General features: G+C 46.6%; 1 pseudogene; it reads right to left on the reverse strand.

Moving 5' to 3' along the window:
* The window catches only part of LOC149462496 (uncharacterized), a 124,880-nt pseudogene that overhangs the window by 60,705 nt on the left and 38,719 nt on the right, over positions 1-25,456 (reverse strand).

A 25,456-nucleotide genomic window follows, 5' to 3' on the forward strand; every position in this document is an offset into this window, starting at 1 on the left:
AGTCTAATGATTGGAGGAGAGCAGACTGAGTGCCCAGCACAGCTACAGAACTGACCACACTGAGCTCTCATGCCTAGTTTGGTCAGTTTTTAATAGGAAATCAGAGGGACTGGCAGGATCACCGGGGATCTCACACAAAGGAAGCAATACAGAGAGAAGAGGAGACGTCTTCATACCAGGACATGGGACAGCCAGCACAGATCAGGAATAGGATATGTTGGAGGAACATATTCTTTGAAGGAGAAGTTCAGGCAAAGCTCTTTTGTCTGTACTTCTCCTGTGGATCAGAGGAGTGCAGTTCATTCTGAACTCCTGTGACCCGTTTTCAGGTGAAGCCCGCTGTCAGCTGACGTCACTCAGCCGGACCAGGCTGGGGAAAGATCCCGACATCATTGTCTGGACCAGCCGCACCCTCCCCCTCCACAGCCCAGTGAGTGTGGGGGGGGGCAGGGCAGAGAGCGGTGACTGACAGTCACCGCTCTCTGCTCAGAACGGCTGTGAGAACTCATGGTAAGCAATCACGTGATCGCTGAGTTCTCACACTTGGAGCCGGTGGGGGATGGGTGCAGCATCCACCTAGGGGCAAGGATGATTTTATAAAGTCAATAAATAAATGTCATACTTTTCTGGCCTTTAGATGGCGCTAAGTATCATAGAAATTAGAACCATCTTATTGCCAAATGTGGTATTCTCCATTTTATATCCATGGAAACCATTCACCCCGCCCAGCACAGAGCCTACTCCCTCTACTCCCCCCATCCCATTCACACAGAGGGAATGACAGGCACATTCACCGGGTGTATTGCTGTGCAATTGTTTTATGAACAGACTCCTAGATGATTACAGCTACTTATATAGGGCCATCAATTTACATATTTATTACCCATCAGTCCCCGCCCCCGAGGAGCCTACAGTCTAAGGTCCCTAACATTCATACATATACATACTAGGGGCCAATATAGACAGGAGCCAATTACCTTCCAGCATGTCTTTGGAGTGTCGGAGGAAACCGGAGTACCCAGAGGAAACCCACGCAGGCACAGGGAGAACATGCATACTCCAGACAGTTAGGGAAGTGGTTTGAATTCAAATCAATGACATTAGAGCTGCTAGGAGGAAGTGCTAACCACTGAGCCACTGTGCTGCAGAATATGTTTCTATAAAGGTGGGAAGTATGTAGCAGTGAATAGACCTCCCAGCAATGTTATTACCAGGCTGCAGCTAGGGGGCGCTCTAATGTGTACAGTGTGACCCCAGCAGAGTGATCCCATCTAGCCCACATTGACCTTCTCACTGCCAGAGCTGTTTCTGCATTTTTCTTTTGCGTACATATTAAACCGCAGACTTTGGGCCTGAAGATTAGTTAAACCCCCAAACATATATATCATGAAATCAGAGGCCCTGGAGAATACAATGGTGATAGTTTCGAATTTTTGAGATCACAAATACATTATTTTACCAATTTGTTAGTAAAATATAAACGATGAGGTTGTGCCAAGTCAATAGATACCCAACATGTCCAGCCCTAAAAGGGGGCGTGCCATTGAGATGATGAAAAACATTTTATATATATATATATAGTGCTCAAAAAATGAGAGGAACACTTTGAAAACCCATCAGATCTCAATGGGGAAAAGTCTCTTGCTGAATATGTATACTGATATGGACAGGGCAATGTAAGGGCGCCCCATTGTTTGAAGGAAATGAAAATGATTGATCTACAGAGGACTGAATTCAGACACCATGAAAATCAAAGTGAAAAAATGATGCAGCAGGCGAGTCCATTGTGCTGAAATTTAATTGCAGCAACTCAGAATGATACTCAGTAGTTTGTATGGCCCCCACGTGCTTGTATGCATGCCTGACTGACAATGTCGGGGGAGGTCGTGAAATGAAACGACGGATGGTGTCCTGGGGGATTTCCTCTGAGATCTGGACCAGGGCACCACTGAGCTCCTGGACAGTCTGAGGTGCAACCTGGCAGAGTTGGACGGACCAAAACATGACATCCCAGAGGGGTTCTATTGGATTTAGGTTTGGTGGCCATTCAATGGTATCAATTCCTTCATCCTCCAGGAACTGCCTGCATACTCTCACCACATGAGGCCAGGCATTGTCTGCACCAGGAGGAAAACAGGACCCACTGCACCAGGAGGAAAACAGGACCCACTGCACCAGCATAGGGTCTGACAATTATTATTATTATTATTATACAGTATTTATAAAGCGCCAATAGTTCGCTCAGCGCTGTACATTACAAAGGGGGACAGAACATGTGACAGAACAATACCAATACAATGCAAAACATGAGGGGATCGAGGGCCCTGCTCCTTGGAGCTTACAATCTAGGAGGGAGGGGGTGGTGGCACAGGAGGAGATAGCTGTGGGGGATGGAGTGGTAGGAAGAGTGGAGGAGGTCGGCAAGTTAGCAGGGGGTGGGGTAGGCTTCCCTGAAGAGATGGGTTTTCAGGGTGCGCCTAAAGGAGAGGAGAGTAGGTGATAATCTGATGGGTTGGGGCAGGGAGTTCCAGAGGATGGGTGACACCCTGGAGAAGTCCTGGAGGCGGGCATGGGAGGAGGAGACCAGGGAACTAGAGAGAAGGAGGTCTTGTGAGGAGCAGAGTGTGCGTGTTGGGCAGTACTTGGATATTAGGTCAGTGATGTAGTTCGGGGCAGTATGGTGGACAGCTTTGTACGTCAGCGTTAGGATTTTGAATTTGATCCGTTGCGCAATCGGAAGCCAGTGGAGGGATTGGCAGAGGGGGGTGGCGGAGACAGAGCGGTTGGAAAGGTGAATGAGTCTGGCAGCCGTGTTCAGGATGGACTGAAGAGGGGATAGCCAGCGGCGAGGCAGGCCAGTGAGGAGGGAGTTGCAGTAGTCGAGTCGTGATATGATGAGGGAGTGGATGAGCTGTTTAGTGGTTTCTGGGGTTAGGAACGTGCGGATTTTGGCGATGTTGCGGAGGTGGAGACGGCATGAGTTTGTTAAAGATTGGACTTGGGGCTGGAAGGATAGGTTGGAGTCCAGAATGACACCCAGTACTCTGGCCTGTGGTGCGGGTTTGATGGTAGCGTTGTTGGATGTGATGGAGAAGTCAATGGGGGGTGGTGTCCGGGCTGGGGGGAAGACAAGAAACTCGGTTTTGGAGAGGTTCAATTTAAGGAAGTGGAGCGACATCCATTCTGATATGTCGCTCAGTAGGTGTGTGATTCGGGCTGAGACCGAGGGAGTGAGGTGGGGGGTTGAGAGATAGATTTGTGTGTCGTCGGCATAGAGGTGGTAGTTGAAGCCGTGAGAGTGTATGAGTTGGCCAAGGGAGGAGGTGTAGATGGAGAAGAGAAGAGGCCCGAGGACGGAGCCTTGAGGGACCCCAACAGAGAGGGGGAGTGAGGGGGAGGTGGTAGCATTATAGGTAACGCTGAAGGAGCGTTGTGACAGGTAGGATGAGAGCCAGGAGAGAGCAGAATCTCTGAGGCCGAGGGAGTGTAGTTTTTTGAGGAGGAGGGGGTGGTCGACTGTGTCGAAGGCCGCAGAGAGGTCAAGGAGTAGGAGCACTGAATAGTGGCCATTAGCTTTGGCGGTTAGCAGGTCGTTGGAGAGTTTGAGTAAGGCAGTTTCGGTGGAGTGTAGGGGACGGAAGCCAGACTGTAGGGGATCGAGGAGGTTGTTGTCGTTGAGGTGAGAGCATAGGCGGGTGTAGACTAGGCGCTCGAGGAGTTTAGATGTAAATGGGAGCAGGGAGATGGGTCTGAGGTTGTTCGGGTCATTGGGGTCCAGGGAGGGCTTTTTAAGTATGGGGGTGATGTGTGCATGTTTCAGAGGGGAGGGGAAAGTGCCTGAGGAGAGGGAGAGATTGAAGATGTGGGTGAGGGAGCGTAGGATGGAGGACAATGGCCTAATAGCAGTCAGGGGGCCATTGTCTAGCCTGTAGAGGTTTGTATGTTCCTCCATGGAGATGCCTCCCCAGACCATCACTGACCCACCACCAAAACAGTCATGCTGAACAATGTTATGGGCAGCATAACATTCTCCACGGCTTCTCCAGACCATTTCATGTCTGTCACATGTGCTCAGGGGGAACCTGCTCTCATCTGTGAAAAGCACAGGGTGCCAGTGGTGGACCTGCCAATTCTAGTGTTCAATGGCAAATGCCAATCCAGCTCTGTGGTGCCGGGCAGGGAGCATAGGACCCACTAGAGGACATCGGGCCTTCAGTCCACCCTCATGAAGTCTGTTTCTGATTGTTTGGTCAGAGACATTCACGCCTGCTGGAGGTCATTTTGTAGGGCTCTGGCAGTGCTGTTCCTCATTGCACAAAGGAGCAGATACCGGTCCTGCTGATGGGTTAAGGACCTTCTACGGCCCTGTCCAGCTCTCCTAGAGTAACTGCCTGTCTCCTGGAATCTCCTCCATGCTCTTGAGACTGTCCTGGGAGACACAGCACTTCTGGCAATGGCACGTATTGATGTGCCATCCTGGAGGAGTTGGACTGCCTGTGCAACCTCTGTAGGGTCCAGGTATGGCCTCATGATACCAGTAGTGACACTGACCCTAGCCAAATGCCAAACTAGTAAAAAACAGTCAGAAAAGATGATTAGGGAAAAAATGTCAGTGGCCTCTGTGACGATCGCGGCGTCAGACCCCAGCCCCTCTCACCAAACTCGTGACCAAAGGACTAGCCAATCTAAAACCGTGCTGTCATGTGCGTAACAATGCCACACCCAGCACAATGATTTTCCAGCTAATGGACCGCAGATCGACGTACCGGCAGCCTGAATGCGCTTGTTACTGGGTCAGGTTAATTACGCAATTAACCCTTCACACTGCCACCACCTCCTTTTTATACAGAGAAAGAGAAAACTCAGCAATACACTAGGATGGTTGGTTAATTGACAGTATACCTCTATCTCTACAGACCGGTTATACATTCATTTATTTCAGGTAGTTATTTATCGCTGTCAATTTATGCAATGCTTTACACATATATATATTGAACATTCACATCAGTCCCTAACCCTCAAGGGGTGTACAATCTAAGGTGCCTAACTTACATTCATACATACACATATTACTGTCAATTTAGACAGGATCCAATTCACCTACCAGCATGCCTTTGGAGTGTGGGAGGAAACCGGAGTAAACCCACGCAAGCACAGGGAGAACATGCAAACTCCATGCAGGAGGCACCATGGTCAGGAATCAAACCCATGACCCATTTACTGCAAGGCAGACGTGCTAACCACTAAGCCACTGTGCCGCCCACAGCAGGGACTCGTAAATTGCAATTAAGAGCTATAGAAACAATTCAACACTTTCAGAAAGTAAGATTTATTACTAAAAGGTCAAAAGGGTGCAGTAGAAATATTTACAGGAAGAAGATGTAACATATATATATAAATATACAGAGCAATACAGCACAGCAAACAGATAACAGAAAGAAGTTTAGGTAAGTACTTGCCAAATAAATTCCTGGGGTTAAGCAGTTTCAAGTCTGATGAGCTAAAAAGGGATTTCTGGTCTCTCATTGGGTTTCATTGTTGCCGTGAGATTCTCCTTTGCTTTCTGTCCAATAGATGTTATATCGAACGGTCCTCACTTGTCTGACTCCTCACAAGAACTAACTGCGTCTTTTTCCTACACAAAACCTCTTCCCACGATGGACAAGCCAAGCCTTATTTGGCAAGAGGATTGTATAGACAGCCCCTTAGCAAGGTACGCTGAACGCGTTGCTGAGGGAGGGGGGAAATCGGAGGAGAGAGACTGATTTGGGAGTTTAAGAGAAATACCAAAATGTAGTTGTTTGGAGCAGAATGGATGACCGCGCCCATCTCTGTGTGCATGATTGTGACAGCCTCCACCTGTAAAACCATGTCTGTTTTGGGGGTCGTCTCATTTTTGCCCATCTAGTGTACCTGTTGTTCATTTTATTAACACCAAAGCAGCTGAAACTGATGAACAACCCCCTCTGCTACTTACCTGACCAGATCAATATCCCAGGAGGTTCATTGGCCTGGTGGTAGACTCTGATTAAAAAGTCTTCCTTTCATTTTTTTGAGCTATATATATATATCTATTCATATGTATGATTTGACTGTCTGAGTGTCAGCTCTTTATAATCCCATTTTTCTGACTGCTCTTCTTTAACAATGTCACACGTGAAGATCTCTTTGTATCATCTCAGCTTGAGTCTAGTAGGAACGTGTGGATTCTGTTCATTCCTTCCACCTTCCAGTGACAATGTTGCTGCATATTCTTCTCAGGAAATTGTTGGCCTCATGGATCTGTTGCTACTAGAAGGTTTGTTATGGAATGACTGAGGCTCTGTTTTCATCTAAAATATAAAATCTATAAAAGAGATAACATCAGCGCAGAGTTGGAGGAAACAGAACAGACCTCCCTGTTGGCCCCAAACTGATCCCCAAAAAACTGCCCATGAACCCCAATCCCTTCATCCTGGGGGGAGTAAAGATGATCAAACCTGATAAGGACACCCCGTCCTGGACTCATCACCATCCCATCTCTTTCCTAAATGTCGATGTCTAAATCCTCATCCAACTTCTATCTAAATGGCTGAATTTATCCCCAAATCTCCTCATTTATAAAGTCTAAGTGGGCTTTGTTCCCTATAGACAAGCAGCCGACAATGTCTGACACACAATCCTCCTCAACCATCGAGTCCATCAGAGATCAGAACAGATGCTGCTTTCTTTGGATATGTACAAAGCAGATGAGACACCATCATGGTCCTATCTACCCCCCACCCTAACTCACTGGGGTCTAGGTGATGTCTTCCTGAAATGGGTCATGGCTCTATACAACCCCCATCTGTGATGAGTCAATGCCATGGAGTCCAGTATTCCTGCTTTCTGATTTGTTACGGAACATGTCAGGGATGTCACCCCTCATCCCCCATTCATTCTAGCACCAGAACCTCTGGCTGCGCAGATCAGATCCAATCTGTGCATTAACCCTTTCTCTGCTGGGCCCTGAGATCCCCTTTTAACCCCTTGCCTACCAAGCACTGTCACCCCCTTCCTGCCCAGGCCAGTTTTCAGCTTTCAGCACTCTCACACTTTGAATGACACCAACATTTCATCATTTTTGAGACAGATAGAGCTTTCTTTTCTTTTCTTTTGGTGGTATTTAATCACCACCGGGGGGCTTTTATTTTTTGCTAAACAAACTCAAAAATGACACAATTTTGAAAAAAGTTTTTGTTATAAAATGTAAATAAGTCATTTTTCTCCTTCACTGATGTATGCTTATGAGGCTGCACTGATGGATGGTACTGATGGGCACTGATAGGTGACACTGACTGGCAGTGATAGGCAGCACCAACTGGCACTGATAGGCAGCACTGATGGGTACTGATAGATTGCACATATGAGGAGGCATTGATGGGCACTGAAAGGCAGCACTGATGGGCACTGAAAGGCAGCACTGATGGGCACTGAAAGGCAGCACTGATGGGCACTGATAGGCAGCACTGATCGGTACTGATAGACTGCACTGATGAGGAGGCACTGATGGACATTGACAGGCATCACTAGTGGACACTGAAAGGCTGCTCTGATGGGCACTGATATTTGGCATTGATGTACACTGATTGGAGGCAAAGGTGGGCACTGAAAGGCAGCACTGATGGAGCTGCACTGATGATCATTGCCCTGATTAAAAGTGTAGAGGAGAGGACTGCCGATAGCAGCATTTCCTGTTTACATGTGATCAGGTGTGATTGGACACAGCTGATCACATGGTAGAGCCTACATCATTGGCTCTTTACCATGATCAGTGATCCACTGTGTCCCCGGGGGTGTGCATGTGCAGATAGAGTGGGAGGATGTCATATGTCCTCCCAGAACAAGAGAGCTCCCGCCCATCCCTCATTTCTCTGTACGGTGGGCAGGAGGCGGTTAAACTCAGGTGGTCAGACCATTTCTGAAATGTTTCCATTTTTTTATTTTTTACAAACAGCCTTGAAAATTGAGAAAATCAAATCTACACAAAACTGTCAAAGAGCAATTTTGTCTAAAAATTATAATTTTTCACTTACAGTTTCCAAAATGTATAAAACCGTACATTTTATGAAAGCATAGGACGGGTAGAATGAAAAGAAGGTGACCCCCCATCCCCCAAATCACACATTTTCTGAAAGCATAGAATGGGTAGAATGAAGAGAATTTGCCCCCCCCCCCCCCCCCCACAAACTACATTTTATGAAAGCATAGTACCGGCAGAATAAAAAGAAAGTGACCCCCACCAAACTGTACATTTTCTGAAAGCATAGAAGCGGGAGAATAAAAACGTGACCCCCCCTAAATCGTAAATTTTCTGAAAGCATAGAAGCGGGAGAATAAAAAGGTGACCCCCCCCCCTAAATCGTACATTTTCTGAGAGCATAAGGCAGGTATAATAAAAAGAAGGGGACCCCCCAAACTGTACATTTTATGACAGCTTAGGACCAGTAGAATAAAAGAAGGTGCTAGTGATTTTTCAGGTCCCGTGATATTTGTGCAAATGTTAATAAAATATATATATATTTTCACTAAAAAAATACATAAAAGTCATTGTTAGCCGAGACAAACAACAAAACTCACAAAATTCCCGCTAACTTCCCACTAAATCTAAAACTGAACTGCGGTAATCAATAAGAAATATTTGTACATTTTAGATTGCGCCTTTTTGGGAAATGGTGAAAATCTAATATTTGCAAAACTGTAAATGTGTAATTTAGTCTAAAAATCTGAAGGTTATAATTTTTCACTTAATATTTCCAGAATTTGTAAATGACCCCCAAACCAGACATTTTCTGGAAGCATAGAACCAGTGGAATAATAAAAAGTGCTACAGATATATTAGACCCGCAATAGTTGGGCAAACATTTATCCAATCTCTATTTTCACTAAAAATACACTAAAATCATTATTAGAGACATAAACACAACACAACGTACAACATTCCTGCTATAGTCCTACTAAGGCCTCGTTCACACAGGAAATCCTATAGTGTACGCCCTGCCAGGCCTCGGTTCCCCACACGGTGATGGACAGATGTGCTGTGCGGTCCCATTGGTGTCATTGGGGATTCAGTGGCTGCATGGAGGACACAGCTGCTGCCCCCATCCTGACATCCATGAGGGTGCACAGCCCTGAATGCAGACAGTGTGACTTCTGGGACATGCATCCACATGGATGTCAGATTGAGATCAGCAGCTGTGTGTGTGCAGCCGCTGCGTGCCAATTGGCATCAATGGGACTGGTTGTACAGGGATACACAGAGCACTGCTTGTGCAGGTGAACAAGGCCTGACATGGGCCTATGCTGTAATGTGCTCTGTAAGGATGACGCCTCACTGTTTTATTATTTTAATTGTTTTTATAATTTTATTGTATTTATTTTTTTGTGGGGGAAGGGGATGGTTAGATATCAGAGGACTAAAGAAACCCTCAGAGTCCTCAATGCAACCTCAGCTGCACTGTAGATGAATAAATAGGAGTCTACTGTACAGAGGCTTCTATTCATTCATGAAACTATAGCACAGAAAACACTCTTTACTATGCTTCAGTGATGAATGAACACAGGCGTGATCAGTACTGATCACTCATTGTGTTCATTCAGGAAGGGGCTGGTAAACATAACATGCCAACCCTCCACTCTCCATCCTGAACATGACACTGATCTCCCACTCCAGCAGCAGCTACAGCCATGGGCGGGGGTAGAGGGGAAGCTGGCCAGCAGCACTGCAGGGAAGGTGCTTCAGAGGATCAGTAAGAGGTCTAAGGACAAGGGGAGAGTCTGAGCGGCAGAGGGAAATATTTAGACATTTTGATTCCCCGTGGCTCCCCTGCAGCAGCTGAAGCTGGTGGGAGGGGAGAGAAGAGGCCAGCAGCAGGGAAGCTAAAGGTAGATCTGTGCTGTGGGCGAGCAATGGGTGCTGCGTGGGGGGATCGGTGCTGTAGGGGGATGTTAGAGGTGCAGGGAGCCATCCTAGAGGACAGGCAGAGGGTCTGTGGAGTGGAGGGAAGCTCAGGAGACCATGAGGTTACAGCAGAAGGGGAAAGCCATGGACATATGACGTACTGACCTGGCCAGCTGGAAGCAGTTCTATAGGTCAGTACAACACCCATCCATGGCAGCACAAGGGTTAATGATCACCTCGGGGGGGTTTAGGGCACCAACATTTTCCATCATTTCATCAGCACACACCATTCCAAGGATGGACATGTTGGGTGTCTATTTACTCGGCACAACCTCGTATTTTACCCCACAAAAAAAGTAAAATCTTACATTTGTGTTCTCTAATATTACATTTAGTGTATTTATTTACTGACATTTAATCTTGATAAATCATTGAGCTTAATCATGTGAAATACAAAACGGGAACTACCACCATTTTATTCTCCAGGGCCTCTGATGTCACAGAATAGATGTTTGGGGGTTTATCTCATCTTCAGGACCAAAATCTGCATTTTCCCATGTGTGCAAAATCATGCAGAAACAGCTCTGGCAGTGAGAGGGTTAATGTGGGCTAGATGGGATCCCTCTGATGGGGTGACATTAGAGCTCCCCCTAGCTGCAGCCTGGTAATAACATTGCTGGGAGGTCTCTTCATTTCTCTGCTCCATACTTCCCGTCTTTATAGAAACGTCTCCTGACATTTGGGGGTCTATTCATAGAATGTTTGTATAGCAATTCCCTCAGTGAGAGTTCATGTCCATTCCTCCTGTGTGAATGGGGGAACCAATGTTATTAGGATCACATCTGAGCTGCTGGAATGTCTTCCATTGATGGAAAATACATTGAAAACTTCTTCTCCTGCCATCAATGGCCGACCCGGTCCCACACTTCATCCATGTCTTTGGGGGCCTCTCATCTCCTTATGGACTGTTCCTTCCATGATGAAGATCAGCCATGGAGTATATCTGAGGTGTATATCAGGGTGTGCTTCTTCCCCACATGAGAGCTGGGATGTCCAGCAACATTCATCTAGAAGACATTTCCCACACTCAAGGCACTAATACACCTCCAGGGTTGTGTGGGATCCCTGATGTACAGGAAGACAGGACTTCAGTGAGAAACATTTCCTTCACTCAGGACAGGAATATGGCTTCTCCCCTGTGTGAGATCTCTGATGTTTGTGCAGACTGGACTTCACTGAAAAACATTTCCCGCACTCAGGACAGGAAAGTGGCTTCTCCCCCCGTGTGAGATCTTTTATGTTTACAAAGACTGGACCTGTCTGAAAAACATTTCCCACACTCAGGACAGGCATACGGTTTCTCCCCCGTATGAGTTCTCTGATGTATGTAAAGATTAGACTTCAGTGTAAAACATTTCCCGCACACAGTACAGGAATACGGCTTTTCACCAGTGTGAGATCTCTGATGTCTGGAAAGATCGGACTTCTGTGAAAAACGTTTCCAGCACTGAGAACAGGAATATGGCTTTTCCCCTGTGTGAGATCTCTGATGTTTATAAAGACTGTATTTTTGTGAAAAACATTTCCCACACTCAGGACAGGAATGTGGCTTCTCCCCCGTGTGAGATCTCAGATGTTTGTACAGAGTGGACTTAGCTGAAAAACCTTTCCCGCACTCAGGACAGGAATACGGCTTTTCTCCCGTGTGAGATCTTTGATGCCTATTAAGATAGGATTTATAACGGAAACATTTCCCGCACTCAGTACAGGAGAAGCTCTTCCCTGTTGGAAGGCCGGCCCGGTCCCGCACAGTCTGAGGTTCCTCAGGATACGAGGAATCCGATGGTCCATCTACACTGGGTGGTGCCGGATGGACATTGGAGGGAGCCGGGTTTTCTCCTGGACTATACTGTGTGATGTCCTCATCTTCTACTTTCCAGTCTGGAGACAAAGTGAGACAATCCTCGGAGGTTTTCCTCATCTCCCGGCCATGGACTAAAATACAAAGACAAAGAGGATTACTAGACAGGAGCTGATTGGTTCCCCCAAACCAGGACTCCGCCCACATCAGGCAGCTTGGTCTCTGAGGAGCTTACAATTCCACCCTCAAGGGAACTAGGAAATGGCTCCTCTGATCTCCTACCAGGTCATTTCTTTATTCATGGACCTTAGTCAGAGAGTGAGGAAACAACCAGAACTGTCTTTTATAGGAGGGACAGTGATGAGGGGATTATAGGACGAGGGTCCCCACCCCCTCTATCACTCATCGCCATCTTCCCAACACAAGAAGTACTGCACTTCCTTATTTAGTCCATGATTTAGTCATGAAGAACAGCGGGGCTGAGCCCCACCAGAGGTCAGAGAGTGAGGATGGGGGGAGAACAACCAAGATGAAGACTGGACTGATCCTGAAGACCACCATCATTGGGGTATTGACTCCTCCCTCATTATCACTTTCTGTTTAAGGGTCCAAAGTTGGAGGATGTTATCACATTATTATCACCATGTAAAAGTCTGTGCTCCAATCACATCATCCGATATAAAATGTCCAGCTGGTAGGAAATGGGTGTAACCAAAGAGAATCCATATTATGTGTATATATAGCAGTGGGGGGAGGGGGGAGAGCAGAAGTCAGGAGTATGGAATGTACAACATAGAGTATATAGTGCAGGGGTCAGGAGTATGTAATGTACAACACAGAGTATATAGTGCAGGGGTCAGGACTCATAATATTGGCATTCAGTAATCAGTGGAAGCTTAAATGTTTCCTGTAGACAAGTTGCAGAGATCCCACACCGCTGCCTCCCATCTCCTGAGACTGCACTCAGTGACTTGGGTCTGAGACACTACAGACATATCCCTCCACCCGGCACAGGTGACAAATACTGGGAGAATTGCTATGTCACCACCATGACGAATAAGATCAAAATCACACACCCCAGGTGCCTAGGTCTAGTAACGTCTATAGTAAAAATGAACATTTTTCTGCCAGCTGAACCCCAGAACCTCCATAAATCCAGTCTAGAGACATAAATTGTGTCTGCAGCACAGAGAAGGAAGATTATCCGAGAGAAATCCAGGAATACAGGACGGGGAACACAGCTCAGGAAAGTGACCAGGGGATTACAGGCTGATATCACCCAGTCCCCGCCCTACTCTGGACCAATCAGTGAGCAGTATGGGTGGAGGAATGGATTTAGTGTTCATGACCCACCTGTGCTGATCTCTGTAGGAGTGTCCTCCTCTATAAATGTCCCCGTTATTCCATCCTCCTCCATAGACTGCTGATCATCCCTCACATACGCCTCTTCTTCTTCTGCTTTCACCTCAAATTCTATATCGATTGGATCTCCACTCTAAATCAAGGAAATGAGAGAATATATCATCTGTAAGATATAAGGTCACATAAAAAAACACCCACACATTGTCTCCACGAGTCCATGTTCTAGATGCTCCATCCCACCAACCTTGTAATAGTGAGGGATGGTGTGACCTTCCTGTGTGGAATCCCGGGAATACAGAGGACGGGGACATCTCTTTGGTGGGTTCCTGGTATTAGGTGTCTCCATCATATCCTTGTGTCCTTCTGAAAACTCCTCCATCACTCCATACTCCTCATCCTCCTCTTTATACTCTTCTTTAACATCAATATTATCATCCCCGAGGATTCCACTCTGAAAGATATAATAAAACATTCATTGTAACAAACATGCTGTGTATAAATCACAACTACCAATAATTGTCATCATCTACCTGATGATGGTGAGGGATGGTGTGACCTTCCTGTGTGGAATCCCGGGAATACAGAGGACGGGGACATCTCTCTGGTGGGTTCCTGTAGCTGGATGACTCCACCATGGTGTCCTTGTACAGATCTTTGTGTCCCTGTAGAAGCTCTGACTCCTCCATCCCCCCATCCTCATCCTCCTCCTCTTTTATCTCTTCTTTAACCTCAGCTTTAGGATCTCTCAGGTTTCCACTCTGAATATATAATAAAATGCCATCAATGGTAACAATGCAGATAATGTACAGATCCTAATGATACTATCAGTGATTGTTCCTCATCTACCTGATGATGGTGAGGGATGGTGTGACCTTCCTGTGTGGAATCCCGGGAATACAGAGGACGGGGACATCTCTCTGGTGGGTTCCCATGACTGGATCCATCTGTAGGAAACACACACACTGACTGAATCCATTGTTTCTATGTGTTTATCAGATGATGGGGGATCTAGGTGGATCCTCCGTACTGCTCTCTCCTTTACAATAAAGTCTCCTCTTACCCGGTGATGTGAGGGGCGGCTGATTGTCCATCATGACGTCCTTGTAGAGATCCTTGTGTCCTTCTAAATACTCCCACTCCTCCATGGAGAAATAGACAGTGACACCCTGACACCTTATAGGAACCTGACACACACAATGATACAGTCACCATCCAGACACATCCCTTGTCTGTTACTGGAGAATGTCCCAGAATTCCCGGCACCGCTCACCTCTCCTGTCAGCAGCTCAGTGATCTCTCTGGTGACTTCTAAAATCTTCTCCATGTTGTGTCTCTCAGGGTTTAGGGAGTCACATGGAGGCACTGTGATGGTCATATGATCACTTGACTTCAGAAGAGGAAATCTCTGTATTGAGGAACCAATAGGAATATCATGTTAGACTCCCAGAATCCTCCTCACCTCTCCGGTCAGGTCTGTGTTTTATTAATAGAAAGAAGAGTGATGTCATGTGACCTCCCAGAATCCTCCTCACCTCTCCGGTCAGGTCTGTGTTTTATTAATAGAGATAAGAGTGATGTCATGTGATCTCCCAGAATCCTCCTCACCTCTCCGGTCAGGTCTGTGTTTTATTAATAGAGATAAGAGTGTTGTCATGTGACCTCCCAGAATCCTCCTCACCTCTCCGCTCAGGTCTGTGTTTTATTAATAGAGATGAGAGTGATGTCATGTGACCTCCCAGAATCCTCCTCACCTCTCCGGTCAGGGTTGTGTTTTATTAATAGAGATAAGTGATGTCATGTGACCTCCCAGAATCCTCCTCACCTCTCCGGTCAGCAGGTAGATGATCTCCAGGGTGAGGTTTAGTATCTTCTCAGTCATGTGACTCCGGTCCTCCTCCATCCTCATTGGTGCCATCATGTGATCTATACAGGTCTCCTTGTAGACGGATAACTTTGGGAAATGAAAGTAAGAATGATTTGGATGGTATTGGTCACACAATAATAGGATGTGGATGTGAGGGGGGAATAGGAGGGTTGCTGGACATTGAAGAATTACTCCCCCCATGGGAAGACATTTAGTCTGGACTGTTTAGGGTTTATAAAATTTTAAAGGTCCCGGGACCCTCTTGACCTGCTGCATCAGAAATCCCCTTTTCTCTGTTGGGTTTGTTTGGTCCCTGAACTGGTTTGATGAGTATTAGATCTGCAGACAAGGAATGATAAATATGATCCTTCCTATGACTTGTTTGCTCTGAGGCAGTGCTGTGAGGTCAATGTCGGCTCATCATGAGGTCCAGGAAGGGGAACTTGCTGGCCGGAATTGCTGGATAATCAGGATAATTGGCAGAACTCCGGCTGCAAGGCTCCAATCTCCAGCAGCCTGCTGACTGACAGGAGTGATGTCACTGTCACTCTCTGCAGTAAGAGAAGGGATTGGATTGGGTAGCAGGAGGATGGTGCTGGTGGAGTAGAGAGCTGTGTGGGAGGAGTCTGTTCTCATCTCTTCTATGTGTGGGTAGGAGGAGGACAGCAGGGGGGAAGGGTTTAATCTCTTAGTTGTCAAGTATTCTGACATTTCCAGGACATTGTACAGAGTGGCAGTGGATTTTTCTGGCTCTGACTTCCAACACCGGGCACTGCCAGATTCTGTGGTATGGGAAGGTATTGGACTGTCCGCCCATTAAGCAATACTATGCATACAGACCTCCCCAAGGACCAAGTGTCCTTCTTTGTTCGATTCTGTGTCTTGACCAGTGAGATGGAGAGGTGAAGACTCCCTACACGTGCTGGCAGGAGATCTTTAAGGAGGTCAGAAAAGTAAGTGAAGGTGGGGTGGGAGGACCATCAGAGACCAAGAGTTCCTATGAGCCCTAAAGCCCCCTCTTACCTCAGAGCCTTGCAGCCTGCATACCCCCTCAGAGGCCCCCACAGTCCTTCAGCCCCACTAACCTCTCAGACCTCCCCAAGGACCAAGTGTCCTTCTTTGTTCTATTTTGTGTCTTGCAATATAATTCTTGACCAGTGAGATGGTGAGGTGAAGACTTCCTACACATGCTGGCAGGAGTTCTTTAAGGAGGTCAGAAAAGTAAGTGAAGGTGGTCATTGTCCTTCAAAGGCAGGAAACCCTCAGAGGATCCAGTTCTTTAGTCCCACTACCTCCTCAGAGACCCCTCAGCTCCTCTACTTCCCTCAGACCCCTCAGTATTTCCCTCCCTCTGACACCAATGATGGAACATGTTCTTCATGGCCGGCTGGGGAATGTTTCCTTCCTCCTGAGCAGCAATGTAAGGGGCTCTATGCTCCATACTCCTGACCCCGGCACTCCATCATTGTGTTGGCTGCATAGTGTAATGATTGCCCATTGGCTGCCTGTGTAGTGTCATCATTGCCCTTTGTAGGCCATGTATGGTCAGGATGGTCCTTGTCTTGTCTATTTATTGTCAGTGCTGTTTGTTTAGAGGACCATATTACTAGAATTTATCTCCACAATGAGGAGAATGTTCCGGCCCCGGAAGTGGGGGAATGTTCTGCCCCTGAAGGGGTTCATCTGGGTTCCCACACTATATATGTGTGTATCATCATCTGCTGGAGATAAAAGACGTCACAGTGACTATGGAGGAAGAGGACGGACATGACTATGGAGGAAGAGGACGGACGTGACTATGGAGGAAGAGGACGGACGTGACTATGGAGGAAGAGGACGGACGTGACTATGGAGGAAGAGGACGGACGTGACTATGGAGGAAGAGGACGGACGTGACTATGGAGGAAGAGGACAGACATGACTATGGAGGAAGAGGACGGACGTGACTATGGAGGAAGAGGACGGACGTGACTATGGAGGAAGAGGACGGACGTGACTAAGGAGGAAGAGGACGGACGTGACTATGGAGGAAGAGGACTGACGTGACTATGGATGATGAGGACGGACGTGACTATGGAGGAAGAGGACGGACGTGACTATGGAGGAAGAGGACGGACGTGACTATGGAGGAAGAGGACGGACGTGATTATGGAGGAAGAGGACGGACGTGACTATGGAGGAAGAGGACGGACGTGACTATGGAGGAAGAGGACGGACGTGATTATGGAGGAAGAGGACGGACGTGACTAAGGAGGAAGAGGATGGGCATGATGGGGGTTACTGGGTGTAAATAGGAAATAACATCTGATTACCTCCTCTGCTGCCACTTCTGGTAACGTCTCTTTTCGACTTCAAAACCACTTCGAACTTTTTGTCTGACATCACTTCCTGTCTGTACCTGACATCACTTCCTGTCTGTACCTGACATCACTTCCTGTCTGTCTTCCATAGAGGCTTTTTGTCTGGACAGAAGTGAGATCACCACCTTGTGGAGCTCAGAGGAACTGCAGCCCAAGAAACATCTGTAAGGCTCCGTTCACACCTTGGCAGTTGGCTTTTTGTTTGTTTTGCAGTGCTTTTTAGCAGTTCATTTTGAGTTTTTGATATGTTTGTAAGGGAGAATGTCACCAGATAGCATATGAAGAACCTCTGCCCACCAGACCTCCTGTTCCCTGCCATGCTGCCTGGACTTCTGTTGACTGGTGAGTCCCTGAACATATGTTGTGTCTATTGCTGCTCATCCCTCATAGTGCCTGGACTCTGGACTAAGTGGCTCCTGGATCTGATTGCTGCAGTTTGCCAGTCTGTACCCTTGATGTGCCATACCATGCTGCCCTGGTCTCTGCCCTGTGCTTGAAACACCCCACTTGTCTGTCCAGTTCCCTATACTGTGCTGACTTAGTCCCTTGTCTGCCCAGATCCCTGTCCTGTGCTGGACTCAACCACTTGTCTGCCCAGATCCCTGCCTTGTGCTGGACTAAACCACCTGTCTGCTCAGATCCCTGCCCTGTGCTGGACTCAACCACTTGTCTGTCCAGATCGCTGCCCTGTGCTGGACTAAGCCACCTGTCTGCTCAGATCCCTGCCCTGTGCTGGACTCAACCACCTGTCTGCCCAGATCCCTGCCTTGTGCTGGACTCAACCACGTCTGCCCAGATCCCTGCCTTGTTCTGGACTCAACCACTTGTCTGCCCGGATCCCTGCCCTGTGCTGGACTCAACCACGTCTGCCCAGATCCCTGCCTTGTTCTGGACTCAACCACTTGTCTGCCCGGATCCCAGCCCTGTGCTGGACTCAACCACTTGTCTGCCCGGATCCCTGCCCTGTGCTGGACTCAACCACTTGTCTGCCCGGATCCCTGCCCTGTGCTGGACTCAACCACTTGTCTGCCCAGATCCCTGCCCTGTGCTGGACTCAACCACCTGTCTGCTCGGATCCCTGCCCTGTGCTGGACTCAACCACATGTCTGCCCAGATCCCTGCCTTGTTCTAGACTCAACCACTTGTCTGCCCGGATCCCTGCCCTGTGCTGGACTCAACCACTTGTCTGCCCAGATCTCTGCCCTGTGCTGGACTCAACCACTTGTCTGCCCAGATCCCTGCCCTGTGCTGGACTCAACCACTTGTCTGCCCGGATCCCTGCTGTATCAGCTGGATTTGACCCTTGCTATATCCTACCCTGGTCCGCGTAGATCCCTGCCTAGTGTGCTGGACTTAACCACTGCTATGCTGTATTCACCCTGTGGGCTGGGTATATTCCCCTTGCCATACCGTCTGGTGGCCTGGTGTACTGGTTCTCCATTTTGCTTGGCCATCCTACATGGACTATCTATGTGGTATTACATTGCTACCTGGTGGACTATTTTGGTGTGCTTTGTCTTGTTATCCATACTGTGCCCTCACATTCCCCAATATACCCCGTATGTTGGGTTTTGTGTGATCTGCTCTGTGTGCTCTCTCTCTGCACTTCTAGTTTATCACTAGTGATGGGCTGAACACCCTCCGGTTCAGTTCATGGTAGAACATTCGAACAGACCAAACGTTTGCCGCCAACATCGAACCTATGGGACTCGAACTTGAAAATTCAAAAGTGCCCATTTAGAAGGATTATATGCTAGGTGTCAGCAATAAAAGTGGTATGGGGACTCGGGTACTGTCCTGATGGACATGAATCAGTGGGAAAAAAATTCTAATAGTACAGTTTTTAAAGGGGCAGTTATTTTTCATTGCTTAAAGCAGTGCTTCTCAATTATTTTCTGTCATGCCCCCCCTAGGAAGAAGAAAACATTTTGCGCCCCCCCGCGCGACTGTAAATAGTATCATTTGTCTATAAAATTGTTATAAGTAGGAATAGTGCCCCATCATTGGTGTCAGTGGGAGGAATAGTGCCCCAACATTAGTGTCAGTGGGAGGAATAGTGCCCCATCATTGGTGTCAGTGGGAGGAATAGTGCCCCATCATTAGTATCAGTGGGAGGAATAGTGCCCCATCATTGGTGTCAGTGGGAGGAATAATGCCCCATCATTGGTGTCAGTGGGAGGAATAGTGCCCCATCATTGGTGTCAGTGGGAGGAATAGTGCCCCATCATTGGTATCAGTGGGAGGAATAGTGCCCCATCATTGGTGTCAGTGGGAGGAATAGTGCCCCATCATTGGTGTCAGTGGGAGGAATAGTGCCCCATCATTGGTGTCAGTGGAATAGTGCCCCATCATTGGTGTCAGTGGGAGGAATAGTGCCCCATCATTGGTGTCAGTGGGAGGAATAGTGCCCCATCATTGGTGTCAGTGGGAGGAATAATGCCCCATCATTAGTATCAGTGGGAGGAATAGTGCCCCATCATTGGTGTCAGTGGGAGGAATAGTGTCCCATCATTGGTGTCAGTGGGAGGAATAGTGCCCCATCATTGGTGTCAGTGGAATAGTGCCCCATCATTGGTGTCAGTGGGAGGAATAGTGCCCCATCATTGGTGTAAGTGGGAGGAATAGTGCCCATCGTTGGTGTCAGTGGGAGGAATAATGCCCCATCATTAGTATCAGTGACACCAATGATGCGGCACTATTCCTCCCACTGACACCAATGACACTTGCTGACCCCTGTTGCAGTATGGTGCTGCTGCAGCCAGCATATGTGGTTGCAGCAGCACCTCTGCACTGCACACTTACCGGCTTTTCCCTCACTCGATTTTCGCGGGTCCGCTCGGCTCCGCCTCCTCGCCCGTGATTGGCCGCCTGTGTACCTTTCCTGAGCTACAGTTCTGGCGGCCAATCACCGGTGAGGAGGCGGAGCCAAGCGGCAGGAGTGAGGGAGTGGCCAGAGTGACGGAAGGAGCAGCGCTTCCTGGATGGATCATCGTGGGAGCCAGGTAAGAGACAGCAGCCCTCTGCCCACCCCTGTACGCGCCCCCCTTGATGGAGGGGGGGCGCGCCCCACTATTTGAGAAGCACTGGCTTAAAGTAAAAAAAAAAAAAAATTCATTTAAATATCATGCCTGGGGGTCCCTTAAACTACCTGCAAAGTTGCACATCTGTACAATGTATAGAACCTGCTGCAGCAGGACTGACACCGTAACCCTTCAGAGTTATTCTTGACAAGTGCAGGATTGGACCCGGCTCTAAAAATTCTAATTATATGTAATGCACCTCTCATACAGGTATAGAAAAATTTGGCCTTCAGTGTTGATGGTGCCTGAACACTGTGTCCCCTCACAGTTACTATTGCTGGGTGCAGTCATGGGCCCTGTAGTTAAGAACTGTTAAAAATTATAGAAAAATTATCCAGGATTGATTCATGTTGATAAATGTCAGTTGGTCAGCGGAGTCTGTGGACAGACGCACTCTTATCCATCACAAAACCTCCATCAGCACTGAATGTCCGTTCAGAAAGCACGCTGGTTGCAGGACAGGCCAGTACCTTGATGGCATATTGAGCAAGTTCTGGCCAGTGATCCATCCTCAAGACCCAGTAACCCAGTGGATGCTCAGTTGGAAAGGTCTCCAAGTCTGTTCTTGCCCCTAGATAATCCTGCACCATATGATGCAGACCCTGCCGATGGGTGCTTAAACCTAACAGCCCTGGGTGCTGAGGACTAAAGAACTGTTTAATCGGTCAGCTGGCCGCCTTCTCCACCGCTCTTCCTTTGACAGAATGAAGCCTCAGAAACACGTTGTCCAGGAAATGGTGACCTCCCAGTATCTGGAAAGGTGTTACACAATTTCAAGGCATCCTCAGGATGTTTCATCCTCTGCTCCCTCTGGGAAGACTGGATGAGCTCTGCACCTTGACCCTTGTAACGTGGATCAAGAAGGGTTGCCAACCAGTAAAGATCTCGCAGACACTTTGAGGAAATCTTGAAAATGAAAGATGTACACACAGTGCGCAGGTTATGCAGCAAAGTCGAGGCCTTGTGTGCTTTTCTGCAACACTGGAAGACAGTAGGGAGCCATTCTGAGCAGATATCATCTGAGGGATCATGTGAATCTGCTAAAGTTAAAGACATCCTGAAAGACCTGAAACAGATGAAGTTTGTGAAACTTTTGCATTTCCTATTCGATTTTTCTAGCAAGCTGAACCCTTTGTCAGAGAGTCTTCAGAACAAGGAACTTATGATCTGTCAGGTAAAAAACAAACTAGAACAAGCAGTTAAAACTCTTCAGGATCTTTCTGATGGGAAAGGAAAAAACGAACTGGAATTTCTTAGTAAGTTTACAGAAGATGGAAAACGACATGGGCTGCAGCTGACCAACCTTCAAGCTGGTGACAGAATTTCAGTCTATAGGCCAATCTGTATTGGCCAAAGCAGAAAGAGATTTCATTTTGAGGCTTTCCTCGTTCTCCTCAGATATTGTACAATCTGTCCATATATTGAACAGCGTGTCTTGGCCAGACAAAGCTCACATCCCCAACTTTGGATGGACTGAGTTGTACAGAATTGCAAAACATGTTTTTTTTAATCAGTTTGAAGACAAAATTGAGCTGTTAGAAGCAGAGTGGGCTGACCTCAAACTCTCCATTCAAAATGGACTCTTCTAATGAGACTCTGAAAAGACTGAATCAGCAGAAAGAAAGATTCAGCAACATACTCCCTCTGTTCAATTTCTGTGCCATACTTCCCCAACAACCGCCTCATGTGAACGTGGCTATAGCTACCAAATCAGAATAAAGACGGTCTATCGTTCATCACTGACACGGGAGACTTTGGATGATCTTCTGATGATTGCTGTTAATGGACCACCACTAAAAGATTACATCCACACACAGCCATTGGAGTGGTATTTTGTATCAGAAAGGGGACGTTACACAAGTCTTGGTCCTGCTGTACAATGAAAACCATAGCAAATCTTGATGTGAAACTGGCTTCCTACTGCTTTTTGGCATCCAAATAATCATTTTTTGGTGTTTTTTTTTTTTCTTAATTGAATAGAATGCAATTCACACACAGCCATTGGAGTGGTATTTTGCATCAGAAAAAGAGTATTACACAAGTCTTGGTCCTGCTGTACAACGAAAACCATAGCAAATCTTGATGTGAAACTGGCTTCCTACTGCTTTTTGGCATCCCAAAAAAATCATTTTTTGGTGTGTTTTTTCTTCATGAAATAGATTGCAATCCACACACAGCCATTAAAGTGGTATTTTGCATCATAAAAAGGGTATTACACAAGTCTTGGTCCTGCTGTACATCACAAACCATGGCTGCTCTATGTTACAATGGTTACTATTGTTATGCCATGTTTTTTGGCATCTAAATAAGCACTTCTTTGTTTTTTCTTAATGCACTACTTCTCTAAGCTCTCTTTTAATAAGATGCTGGAGATAAAAAATGCAAAATGTTTACTATTGTTATTTATGTTTTTTGGCCAGCAAAAGAGGCACTTTTTTCTTAATGCCGCACTTCTCTAAGGTCTCTGCTGGAGATAAGAAATACAACATTTACAGTAATTATTATTCCATATTTTTGGCATCAAAATAAGCACTTTTTCTTATGCTATACTTCTGTAAACTAAACTTACATCCTTTAAAAGAGACTTTACTGTAGTTACTAAAGATGCCGGAGATAAACAAAAGAAATACAAAATGTTCACTGCAGGTTTAAAGCTGTAAAACTTGATGTTTTGATTGCACCCAATTGATATTAAGCTATTGCTGTGATGTTTAAATTGACATAATAAAGTTATAATTGCAGTTTTTTATATTTTGGACTCTTTATTCTAAAGAAAAATGTAATTTCATAAGCTTTAAGGGGGTGTGGTTGGGGGCAGGGCTAGGGACAGGGTTGGGGGATGGGCTGGGGGTGGGGTTGGAGGTGGACCTGGGCAAGGTTAGGTGGGGCAACTGGTGGAGAGTAAGGATTGTGCCTGGCTAGTAGGTCTAGACTCAAAATGGTTTATCCGGATGTATACAGTATATATATGACAAGGCAGACTACTTCATGTAACATTACATCTTCATCTCAGATTGTAAGCGGATTGGATTGGCCTGTGTATGGGATTCCAGATCAAGTCATGGCAAGGTACACGTTGAGCGTTGAATATCTGGGTGTAGAGAGATCACGGGGGGGATTTGTATATCTGTTGTCACATGTTGCTGAGTTACTGATTTCTTACACGACATTTCCAGACAGTTGGATGTAATTCATTAATATTTGGAAGTAATTGCTGGCTTGTATTTCTCCCCATTATTGTGGATTAGATCATTGTACTGTTATCTTGTATTGTTTATTATTTATCATCACCTATTAGATTTCATCCCCATTTTGTACTGATTTATATTATTAATAAATATATATTTTTGCACATTATTGTGTTTTATTTTGTCTTCCAATTATCACAAATACAGAACTGGGATGTCGGTTACTTTGTGAGAATTAGTAGGGAATCTCCTTCATTCCAGATCCCGCCTGTTTCCATGAATTGTATACGGATTATTTCCTCACAGATAAAGTTCTGACAATTTGTACCGTTCTGGTGTTTTTGGTCCTCAGAAATGAGATCTGCCGTCATCAGCCATGATGGATTTTCAGACATCTATCCCATAGTTTGTAGACTCTATAACTCTCCTACACACTGAATCATAGACACTGATTGGGGTTATTGTACCCAAGAAATGGCGCAGAATACACCTTTGTCTACATTTATAAGGAAAGACCATTTATTTGTAAAAACAAGAAACAAGAAAAATGGTAAAAAGTGGTGTTTAAATATCACCAAAATAAATATCTATTTGTGTGAAAAAATTACAAAAATATAATTTGGGTACAATGTTGCATGACTGTGTAATTGTCATTCAAAGTGTGAGAGCGCTGATAGTTACCAGTCGGCCTGGGCAGGAAGGGGGTGGAAGTGTCCGGTATACAGGAGGTAGAACCATTTTTTTTTAAAAAGACCTGCAAGTGTTTGTGAAATCTCCCACCACAAAATGTACTCAGCCAATCACAGGACAGGACTCCATTTTTATTCTTCTCCTGCTATCAATGGCCAACCCGGTCCCACACTTCATCCATGTCTTTGGGGACCTCTGATCTCCTTATGAACTGTTTCTTCCATGATGAAGATCAGCCATGGAGTATATCTGAGGTGTATATCAGGGGGTGCTTCTTCCCCACATGAGAGCTGGGATGTCCAGCAACATTCATCTAGAAGACATTTCCTGCACTCAAGGCACTAATACACCTCCAGGGTTGTGTGGGATCCCTGATGTACAGGAAGACAGGACTTCAGTGAGGAACATTTCCCTCACTCAGGACAGGAAAGTGGCTTCTCTCCCGTGTGAGATCTTTGATGTTTATGAAGACTGGATGTCTGTGAAAAACATTTCCCACACTCAGGACAGCAGTACGGCTTCTCCCCTGTGTGAGATCGCTGATGTGTGTAAAGATTGGAAGACTTTGTAAAACATTTCCCGCACTCAGGACAGAAATAAGGCTTCTCCCCAGTGTGAGATCTCTGATGTGTGCAAAGACTGGACTTCTGTGAAAAACTTTTCCCACACTCAGGACAGGAATACGGTTTATCTCCCGTGTGAGATTTCTGATGTGTGTAAAGACTGGACTTCTGTGAAAAACTTTTCCCACACTCAGGACAGGAATGCAGCTTCTCTCCCGTGTGAGATCTCTGATGTGTGTAAAGACGGGTCTTCCTTGAAAAACATTTCCCGCACTCAGGACAGGAATACGGCTTCTCCCCCGTGTGAGATCTTTTATGCACATTAAGTTTGTATTTAGAACAGAAACCCTTCCCACACTCAGTACAGGAGAAGCTCTTCCCTGTTGGAAGGTCGGCCCGGTCCCGCACAGTCTGAGGTTCCTCAGGATACGAGGAATCCGATGGTCCATCTACACTGGGTGGTGCCGGATGGACATTGGAGGGAGCCGGGTTTTCTCCTGGACTATACTGTGTGATGTCCTCATCTTCTACTTTCCAGTCTGGAGACAAAGTGAGACAATCCTCGGAGG

Source organism: Staurois parvus, unplaced genomic scaffold (genome assembly GCF_062004578.1).
Source record: "Staurois parvus isolate SC_StPar_1 unplaced genomic scaffold, SC_StPar_1.0 ptg000174l, whole genome shotgun sequence".
In the NCBI taxonomy this organism is placed as follows: Eukaryota; Metazoa; Chordata; class Amphibia; order Anura; family Ranidae; genus Staurois; species Staurois parvus.